We start from the raw sequence: 9496 nt of genomic DNA on the forward strand, positions 1-9496 counted from the left end.
GGTTTATCCTTGAAAAATGTGTTATTGACTAATAATGAAGTGAGGAAGACAAAAGTGGAATAGGAAAGAAAGGAGAAAAGAATTTTAGAGGGAGAGGAAGATACAGGAAAGATCCCTAAATGTCCTTGAGTTTGATAAAATGTTTTCCCTGCATTTTCCTCATAAATGGATTTGATGCCCACCCTCAATTGGACAGAAACTTGAACAAAGTCTTTTAGGCCCTCTTTAAATATTTCCATAAGAGCGAGGACAGTGACAGTCCCACTGCTTGAAGGAACTGCAGACAAGTCCATCAACTCATGACTCCAAAGGCAGAGAGAGAGCCCCCACATAGAAGAGTTAGGGGTTTTTACCTAACAATGCCCACACCCGCCCTGAGCCTCCACACCACGAGGGAGTGTTAGTTGCCAAATTTTGGCTTGGTTTAACTTCTGTCCAGTAGAGGCCGCTGTGGATACTGGCAGTGAATACCTGTGGAGACCAGACCAGGCAGTCTGGGCTGGATGGTGATGCTACTGTCTGGTAACTGCGCTGGAAGTCTAGCCCCTCATCTTTTGCAAAAGGGGTCTCTCCGTGGGGATGATCTCAGAGTGACAGAGCACCTTTGCCATAAAAGTGCTATGAAATTGAAGTCACTTGCTAGGAGTGGGCAGGTCTGGGAGGGCCATCCTCATCCTCCAGGGGTGTCTACCCATAGTAGTGTCTCTGTGTCACACTCATGCCCTCTCTGTAAGTGTATCTGGTATTTTTGAGAGGCCACCTGTTACTGACAAGCAACCCCAGCTCCATAGTCCTTCCAGATGCAGAGGCCAAAGTGACAAAAGTCGCTTTGCCACAATCTGGCACCCACATCATAAGGGACTCCAATGATGAGCCCTCCAAGACCCACTTGGCAGCCTGTGGTGTGTGTGTGGGTGCAGAATTCTGATCCTCAGGGCAGCCCATTACAGCAGGATAAGTTTTCTGAGGGATGGGAAGGGCAGGGCACTGGTAAGGATGTTAGCGTCAGACCTGAGATTCCAGAAGGGCTGAAGAGGCTCCACATACATGTGATGTCCCACTTTCTGGGCCACACCCAGGCATGCAGGCTAGGCCCAAGGCAGCCTGAAGATACTTGCCCACTGGGGGCGTCCACTGGGACCCTATGTCATTGCTGTGGCTTAAGAGTGGAAGGGGTGACTACTCTGCTTCCACCCCCAACGTTCAAGGCCAGCAGTAAGTGGTTCCTCTTCTCACACACACTCAGCCAGATGCATAAGCTCACCACGACACACTCGTGAACACTGGAGCACACACTGGCACATTCACGCAGTCACACATTCACACTCACACTCTGACCTACACCATCACCCGTGCAAACACTTACACTGTGACATATATAAACACACTTGAACCCCGGAATCAGATTTGAACTAACACGGCTGATGGAGCTTGGGGGGCCAGTCAGGATGCCCCTGGGGACCCTGGCCCACTCACGCCTCCTGAACCCTGGCCCTTCCTCGCCAGGCGGAGCCCCGACCTGTCCACGTCCTCGTGGCCACAGGTCTTGAACGACCCCCAGAAGGGACCCTGATTACCATCGCACACACGGCATCCTGGGCGCCGGTCCGGCGGGGGTGTGCGGAGAAGGGTGTGGGGCTTAGTGCCCTGCCGGGGCGCAGCCGCTTCCTCCCTCGGGATTTTCCATCCCGGCTCGCGCGGGCCCGCGAGGAACGAGCACGCTTTGTCTCCAGCCCAGCTCCTGGCACGTTTCCGCAGAAGCTCCTCGCGCCGCACCCGAAGCCCCCCCTCCCCCGGCCGCGCCCCCCGCCCAGCCCGTGGCGCAGGCACGCCAGTGCGGCGACTGCCGCTTTGTCCTCCAGCGGATGCCGAGGCCGAGCGCGGAAGCCTAGCGCCGGAGCGGCCGCCGCGTGCTCTGGGCGCAGGTCTCCGCGGCCGGATCTAGGGCGCGCCCGGCGCGGAGTGGAGCATCCCCGAGGGGCTGTGGGCGCGGGAGGCGTCTGCCCGGAGCTCCGGGGTGCTTGAGAGGGACCCGCCCCGTCCCGCACGTGCCCATCCGGGTCTGGCTCTCTTCCGCGGTGCAGGAGCCCGGGTCCCCTGGGCGGGGCGGGGCATGGAGGGTCGTCTCGACTTCTGGCCCCTGGCCTGGACCCAGGTAGAGAGGGCCTGGGAGATAGCGCCTGGGGGGGGAGAGGTCAGGAGGAGTCCCTCAGCCCCTCTTGCTTTCCCCCACCGCGCACTCCACCCCCAGGCCACCTTAGGTGCGGAGCCGCGAGCGTGGAGGACCCCGAGAATCCGTCAGTGCTTTCTTGCACCAGCGACTCGGAGCAGGGTGGGGAGGGGTCTCTCCGCCTTTGCCCCTCGCATCCCAATCCCCTCCCCCATAACCTAGGCGGGTCCAGGTGGGAAGGGGAAGAGTCCCCTGACTCCATCTTCATCCCGTCCCCCCTCTTCACAAAACCCTAGGTTTCAAGAGAGGAGTGGGCACGGAAGGGATCTTGCCGACATCCTCAACAGCCCCAGGAGGGGCTGAGCAGAGGAGGCGGAGTCCCGCGGTCTCATCCATCACACCCAGACCTCCTTTGTAACCTCAAGCGGCAGAGGTGTTGTGAGGAAGGGTCGCTCTGCCTCCGAACCTTTCATCCCAGAACACTTGCTCCCATCCTCAACAATCCAAGCAGCTTAGACTTCAGGTACAGGGGGAGGGAGGCTCCCAGCTCTCAACATCCTCTCAGGAGAGATGGGGGGAGGGAGTCCCCCAGCCCTTCTCCCTCGCACTCAAGAGCCCGCTCCACCATAAAACAAAAACTAACCCAAGCTGTTCCGACTTCAGGCGCCAGGCCACAGGGAGGCCCGCGAGGAGTCAGTCAGCTGCTCTCCGGGACAGATGGTCTTGAGGGCGGTGAGGACAGGTCCCATCAACTCCCCAGGCCCCCTCACGCCTCAATTCATTCTCTCCCCAATAAAACAAAAGCGAACCGAGCAGCACAGACCTCAGAGAGGCGGGAGGGCGGTCAGAGTCTGGCAGCGCACCCAGCTCCTCCGGGCTCCTCACGGCCCCGGCTTCCCGGCGGTGGCTCTTGCGGCGGCGGCGGCGGCGGCGAGACCGCGGCTCTCGCGTCCCGAGCCTCCCTCGGACTCAGCACCTGGAGCGGCGAACAGCTCCGCGCCTCATTCCTCTGACCCCGCCTCCTCTGCGCCGCCGTAGCCAATGGCGGCCCAGGCCCCGCCCAGGAGGCCGCCCACTAGGTGGTGCCTTCCACCCCTCACTCTTCGGCCCCGCCCGCCGGTCCCTCAGTCTCTCCGCCAAGACCACATCCCCCAGAGACCGCCGGAGTTTTCGCACAGCCTTCTGGAACTTGTAGTCCCTTAAGGACGCGGAGTGGGCTCATGCCGCGGGCAGGTAACTAGAGATGAACTGCATTTCCCAGGGTGCATTGAATAAGCGGAGATGCTGAGGTGGGTGGGAGGACTGTTTCCATAGCAAAGGCGGCTGGATGGGGGTGGCTGACAGAAATGGGGCAGGCCGCGGACCCTCGAAGGATCGTGCGTGACTTCAGGCAGCCTCTTGGGAGGCCATTTCCATTCTCTTTTTTTCCCGGGCCTCCACTTCGAGACTCTGGGCTTCAGTTTTCCTACCTGAGAAGAAGGGCGTGGAACTATCCTCCCGCCCACGCTCTGTGGTGATGGGACAAACCGAGGGCGAGGCGCTTTGGTTTGCCCAGCGAAGGTGAGAGAGGATGGAGGACACCTTCCCACCGCATTCTGAACTTTATCCCTTTTTTTCTGTCTCGGTTTTGTCATAGAGGAGCGCTTTACTTTTGGTCATAACCCTTGGGCTATCAAGGCCTTCCCATCCCGGATTTTGGCCTCCTTCAAGCCACCCCCGGGTACCGCAGCATCTCCGCCAGTGTAGCCAGAGGGCGCTTTTCGTGCTTAAAACCTTTCACAGGCTTCCCGTTGCCTCCAGAATTAAGCCTACACTCAACGTTATTCGAAAGGCCCTTCAAGTCTCGACTCCACCTTCTTGCAACACTCTGAACTTCTTTGGAAGCTAGGAAGCTTTAAGCACCCGATTTCTCTCACGCCCGTGGGTCCCTCTACCCTGCACTCAGCTAACTCCTCACATTCTTTAAGCCTCACCGTGAACGGACGCTGCGTCGTCCATGAAGACTTCCTAGATGCCCTACTCCGTATTAGGTACCCCAGCTTGTGTTTGAGCCACACCCTCTACTTCCTTTACTCTACTTGCGTGTTTATGTATCCTTCTTTCACATTACATTATAAGATCCAAAGAGCAGGGGCCATGCCTATATTATTCCTACTTACAATCTTGTGCTTATATAGGTGTCTGGCACATACTAGGTACTCAGTAGATATTTGTTGAATTGAAAATCAATTGAACTTTAATTGAATTTCACTCACACCGCCATAATCTTGATTTCCTAAGGTTGGGCATTTCCCATTGCTGGAAGTAGTCAACTAGAGAGATGCCACCCTCTTGAAGAAATGTTGTGTTAGTACAGTGGGATTGAAATTTTGCCTGAATGCTTTGAGGGCCCTTCCAATCCTATGACACTAGGGATTGATAAATTCATGCCTATTATTCCTTGCAAGTCCTCTCAGTTCTCTCCTAAATGTCATCAGTTCTTCATGTTCTTCTATTTCTAGATGTTGGCCCTTCTCCTTTCTGTGCCTAAATGCCCTGCCTCCCACTCCCTTTCTGGGAGAGATCTTCTCCCCCTGTCAATTATGAAGTAAAGACAGTCTGAGATCCCTGCCCTTCTTTCAGCCCTCTGCTCAGTATCATAGGGCCCTGGTGATGATGTCCCACCTTGCTAGGTAGCATCTTTTCTACATTTTTCCTCACTCAGGGCCCTGGTGTTGGCCAGATGGTCCAATTAATCCCACACATGCTTCATATGTCACCTCATCCAGACATTTTGGGTGTGTTTCAGCTAAAGCTTTCTGGAAAGAATGCGTTAATATATGAGAAAAATTAATTTGTGGCCAAAGAAGTAACCAGGGGTATTATTACCCTTAGCCTAATTCAAACCAAAAAGATAGAGCTGGAGAAAAGCAACCCTGTCATCCTTGAGTTGATGACATCCAGAGAGGGAAGGCTAGGACAGGGGAATGAGTAAAATGGATTGCGTTTAGGGAATCACTAACAGGACTTCTAAGAGGCATGGCAGAGGGGCTTTGATCTTGGCTAAACCATGAGGGAAGGCCATTGGAGCTGGATAAACAGATGGGGCCTCATTACTGAGGATGAGAAAATTGTAAGGAGGCAGGGGAAATGGGATTTGTGCTGACACAGAGTACCTAATTCTGTGGATGCAGTGGCAGCAGAATAGTGGGTTGGAAAAGTGGGTGGGGGGAGGACTACATCACAGGGTGGGCATCAGCAGAGCATCAGCAGAATGTCAGCAGAGGGCTGCCAAAGAAGACGGCCTGGAGCCACAGCTGAAACTCTGGAAGTCAGTTTCACCCTTCAGGAGTAGCGCTGGTTTTAAGGAAATTGTTACAAACAGGGAAGAAGTCAGGGTTCCATGATTCTCCCAGAAAACAGGGACTAAAATAGCATCCATCCAGCCAAGTAGAGTCAGGAAACCAGGGTTCTAATTCTGACTTCGCCTCTGATTAGATGTGTGACCCTGTGCTGGATCTATTTTTTCAGCTGTAAAATGCTATTTATTGGTGTTAGGGAGCAGCTAATAAGCTGGAGATGGGGGAATTCAAACTCAATTGCCAGGTTTGTGACCTTGCACAGACTTACCTTCTTGGATCTGCAGTTTGCTTATTTGACAATGTTGTAATGGATAATTGAGATCCTTTATGTAAAGCCTTCATAAGTATTAAGCACTTAACAAATGGTAGTCTGTTTCCACGTTCTTCATCTTGGGTTATCAGAAATTGGTTTCACTGTGAATAAACAGGCAGGAGGTAAGGTCCTTGGTAATCTGGATTCAAATACCCATTCTCTCTCTTATTAGTTGTATGGTTTTTGTCAGGTATATGCTCACTATATTTGTTTTGTTATTTTTTAGGGGTGGCTTTAGAGCAGAGAACCGTAAGAGAATGGAATTCTAGATGCTTAGAAGCTAGAGTTTTAAAGCATTCTTGAGGAACATTGAGCTAGTTTCCTACTTTCTTAAAGGAGGGAAAAGGGTCTCAGTAAAGTTCTATGGGTCTTCTAATTAAGTAACAAGGAGATAAACCAGAATGCTGAATCTCAGATGTGAGGTTGGAGTGAATAACCAGGGCTGGGTTTTGAAGAGCCTAGTATGCCAGGTTGAGGAATTTAACTTTATTCTAAAGATAATGAAAATCTTTAAGGAGATGTGCATTTTGGAAAGGTATAGGGCCTGTATGGAGAATGGCCAGGAGAAGACGAGGCTGGGATGTAGGTTGGAAGCTGCTGCAGTGATCCAGCACAGTGTATGAAGATGGAAAAGAGAAGGTGCATCTGAGATGTAGTAAAGAGGTAAATATTCAGAGGACTTTGTGAGTGATAAACTGAGGGCACGGAGGGCATGGAGTCGAGGGTGATGCCTGGGTGTCTGCCTTGGGTAACTAGGTGGATGGATGATGGTACTTTCCCCTGAGGTGTGGAATGGTAAAGAAACAGGTTTAGGCAGGAAGAGGAGGAGGTAAGTTTGAGGTGAGTAGGAAACATCCAGGTGACATGTCCAGTAGGTGATTTGGAGCTTATCTTGAGAGAATGCCTTAATATATGCAAATAACTAACTCATGGCCAAGAAGAAGTAACCAGGGAGTCTATTACCCTGAACCTAATTCAAACCAAAAATGTAGAGCCTGAGAACCTGTCATCTTGAGAGATCTGATCTGGAAGAGTCTTAAGTTATCAAGTTACTGACATATACATGATAATTGAAGCTATGGGGATGGATGAAATCCCTCAGAGAGGGTGAAAGAGAAGACCAAAATCCTTGGAAAATACCAACATTTAAGGGACAGGTAGAGGAAGAGGAACCCAGAAGGAAAGGTGAGAAGAACAGTCAGAGAGATAGGAAGAAAACCAAAGATTGGTGTGCCATGGAAGCCACATGGAGGAAGTGAGGTGGCATGGTGCAGAATAGTCAGGTAAGCCAAAGTCTGAACAAGTGAACACCAAATTTAACAACAAAGAGGTCACTGGCGACCTTGGAGAAAGTAGGTTCAGTGGAGTAGCATGGGTAGAAGGCTAAGTGCATGGGAAATGGATGTAGATAATTCTTGGGAATGTTTTTGAAGGGGAGGAGGGAGAAAACCAAAAAGGATGTAGAGTTGAGAGACAATTTTGTTTAAAGTTGGGAGAGATTGGGACATTTAAAAATGCTTATGGGGAAAAGCCAGTAAACAGACAGTTGAGGATACAGGAAAGAGAGGGGTTGAAGGATGGAGTGAAATCAACAAGAGGGTGGGAGGTGGTGGGGTTCAGAGTGAGCCTCAGGCAGGAGGACAGCCCACTTTTCCCCTGAGATGGGAAGGGAGAAATGAAGGAGGATTTGGAGATGCAAGTGAGTCAGTAGTCAGTAGGTAGGTAATTGGGAGGCGGACTCAGGAAATGGAGGGAGTTCATACCCGATAGCCATTACTTCTCTTGTGATGTTGGAGGCAAGGATATCTGCTCAATGTGAGGAAATGGGATGCAGTGGGAAGCTTGGAGAAAGAGGAAAATGTTGAAGATGGCTGCTATGGAAAAGAGGAGAGAAAGCTAATAGCAACTCACAGAGACTGCAGGGCAGTAGTGACGGCCTACTGAGGTTGGAGGCCATGGGTTTGTGGAGGCACTAATCTGTGGGGTTGTGGGCTTTCTTTGCCATCCCATGAACCCTGAGATAGGCATGGATAAGGCTACGGTGAGGCTGATCCAGGTCTGGGCCTTGCTGGACAAGGGAGACAAGCAAGCAAGGAAGTTGGAGATGTTGACAAGAGAGGCGGAAGTGGTGGTCCACCAAGAGGAAGGAGGTGAAGCTAGGATGGAGTGGACAGATGGGAAGGGTCTGGTTCTTGGTGGAGTGAGAGGATAATGTGATAGTTGGGAGGGCAGAGCAGGGAGAGCAAGCAATGCTGGTCAGAGGTGAAGGAGCTCCAGTCAGGGGCAGGGGCAGGGTGGCTGGAATGGACAGAGGAGATCATGAGTTTGAAAGGTAAATTTGTTGGATAGGTCATCGGCAAGTCTCCCAGAAAGATGGCTGCTTTGAAGGAGAGAACAACCCTGGTAGCCCTGTGCCAAACTGCACAGTGAGTGGGAAGTTAACAGATGATGGCAAGGAGGAGGGGTAGGGTGCAGAGCCCTCTGACATTAGTGTCACAGAAATCAAGATGGGGAGCTAAGAAGTCCTCTTACCCAAGGCATGAGGGGTAAAGAGGAAGAGAAGCAATGAGCTTTCTCATACATTTTCACAGAAATATTGTTTCAACATCATCTACACATGGTCAGTTTTATATACACCTAAAAGGCAGAATGCCTAGGAATAAAATTAACCCAACCAAAAAACAACTCCAGATTTCATGGTGAAGTTGCATCAAGCAAGTTCACTGGTAGTGATTCCTGCAATTTATATTTTTGTATAGTTTGTAGGTTTAAGTATGTGCATATCAACTAGAAAATGTGTTTAAGAATTTTGTAAATTTCATTTCTTAGCAACGATTTGTTTTCTCAGTTTAGAACATAAATTAGAGAACTTGTGTTGATTTTTTTTCAAATGTAGAGCTTAGAGCTTAATTCATGCCTGTGAAATGCCATGAATTTGAAATGCAGCCATTTTCCTTTCTGCATGCTTGAAAAGGATTACAAGGATTTTATTAGTTTTTCAGATAATCTTGCCAGTACATAGACTTTCCACAAGGGTCTCCTATCAGTAAGGATTGTGAGTGATGCTGCAGAAGTGTGTGTGAAATATTTAAGACAAGTCAAATAAGCAGCCAACTTTCGGATTTCCCAAACAGCAACTCAGTTTATAATTATGGGACTTGGAATAGAATATGAAATGTGCATCTAAATGTTAATTGAGAAAAGGGATCCCCATAATTTCTGAAGAAAAAAAGGACAAGATCAGTTAATTGCTTTGAGCAATCTCTGTCTTAAAAAAAACTCTAATGTTATTTAAAAATATTTTTGTATGGTTGATATGTCTTTGTAATCTTGAAATAGTCCCGCTATTCCAGCCCCTTGAAACAGTGGGTGCTCAGAAAATATTTTGTGAATTAATTCATGAATGTTATGATAATATGTCCTGTTTAAAATTCCTCCTTTCATCTTAAACATTCATAAAATATTCTTATAAAAGGAGTGATTCTGAGGCTGGCCCTGTGGCCAAGTGATTAAATTTGCATGGTCCACTTCAGTGGCCCAGGGTTTCACCTGTTCGGATCCTGGGCATGGACCTAGCACAGCTCATCAAGCCATGCTGGGGCAGCGTCCCACATAGCAGAGCCAGAAGGACCTACAACTACGATATACAACTATGTACTGGGGGGCTTTGGG

General features: G+C 50.2%; 1 protein-coding gene across 1 annotated transcript in view; it reads right to left on the minus strand.

Annotated features, from left to right (window-relative positions):
• SMPD3 (sphingomyelin phosphodiesterase 3) overlaps nucleotides 1–3196 on the minus strand; it is an 85366-nt gene extending 82170 nt beyond the window's left edge. The window contains exon 1 of the mRNA XM_070613743.1: nucleotides 2994–3196. The gene's annotated coding sequence lies outside the window, so the exon portion shown is untranslated. The remainder of the gene's footprint in view (nucleotides 1–2993) is intronic.
• Nucleotides 3197–9496: the final 6300 nt, after the last annotated feature.

This window comes from Equus przewalskii, chromosome 3, assembly GCF_037783145.1.
Source record: "Equus przewalskii isolate Varuska chromosome 3, EquPr2, whole genome shotgun sequence".
Classification (NCBI taxonomy): Eukaryota; Metazoa; Chordata; class Mammalia; order Perissodactyla; family Equidae; genus Equus; species Equus przewalskii.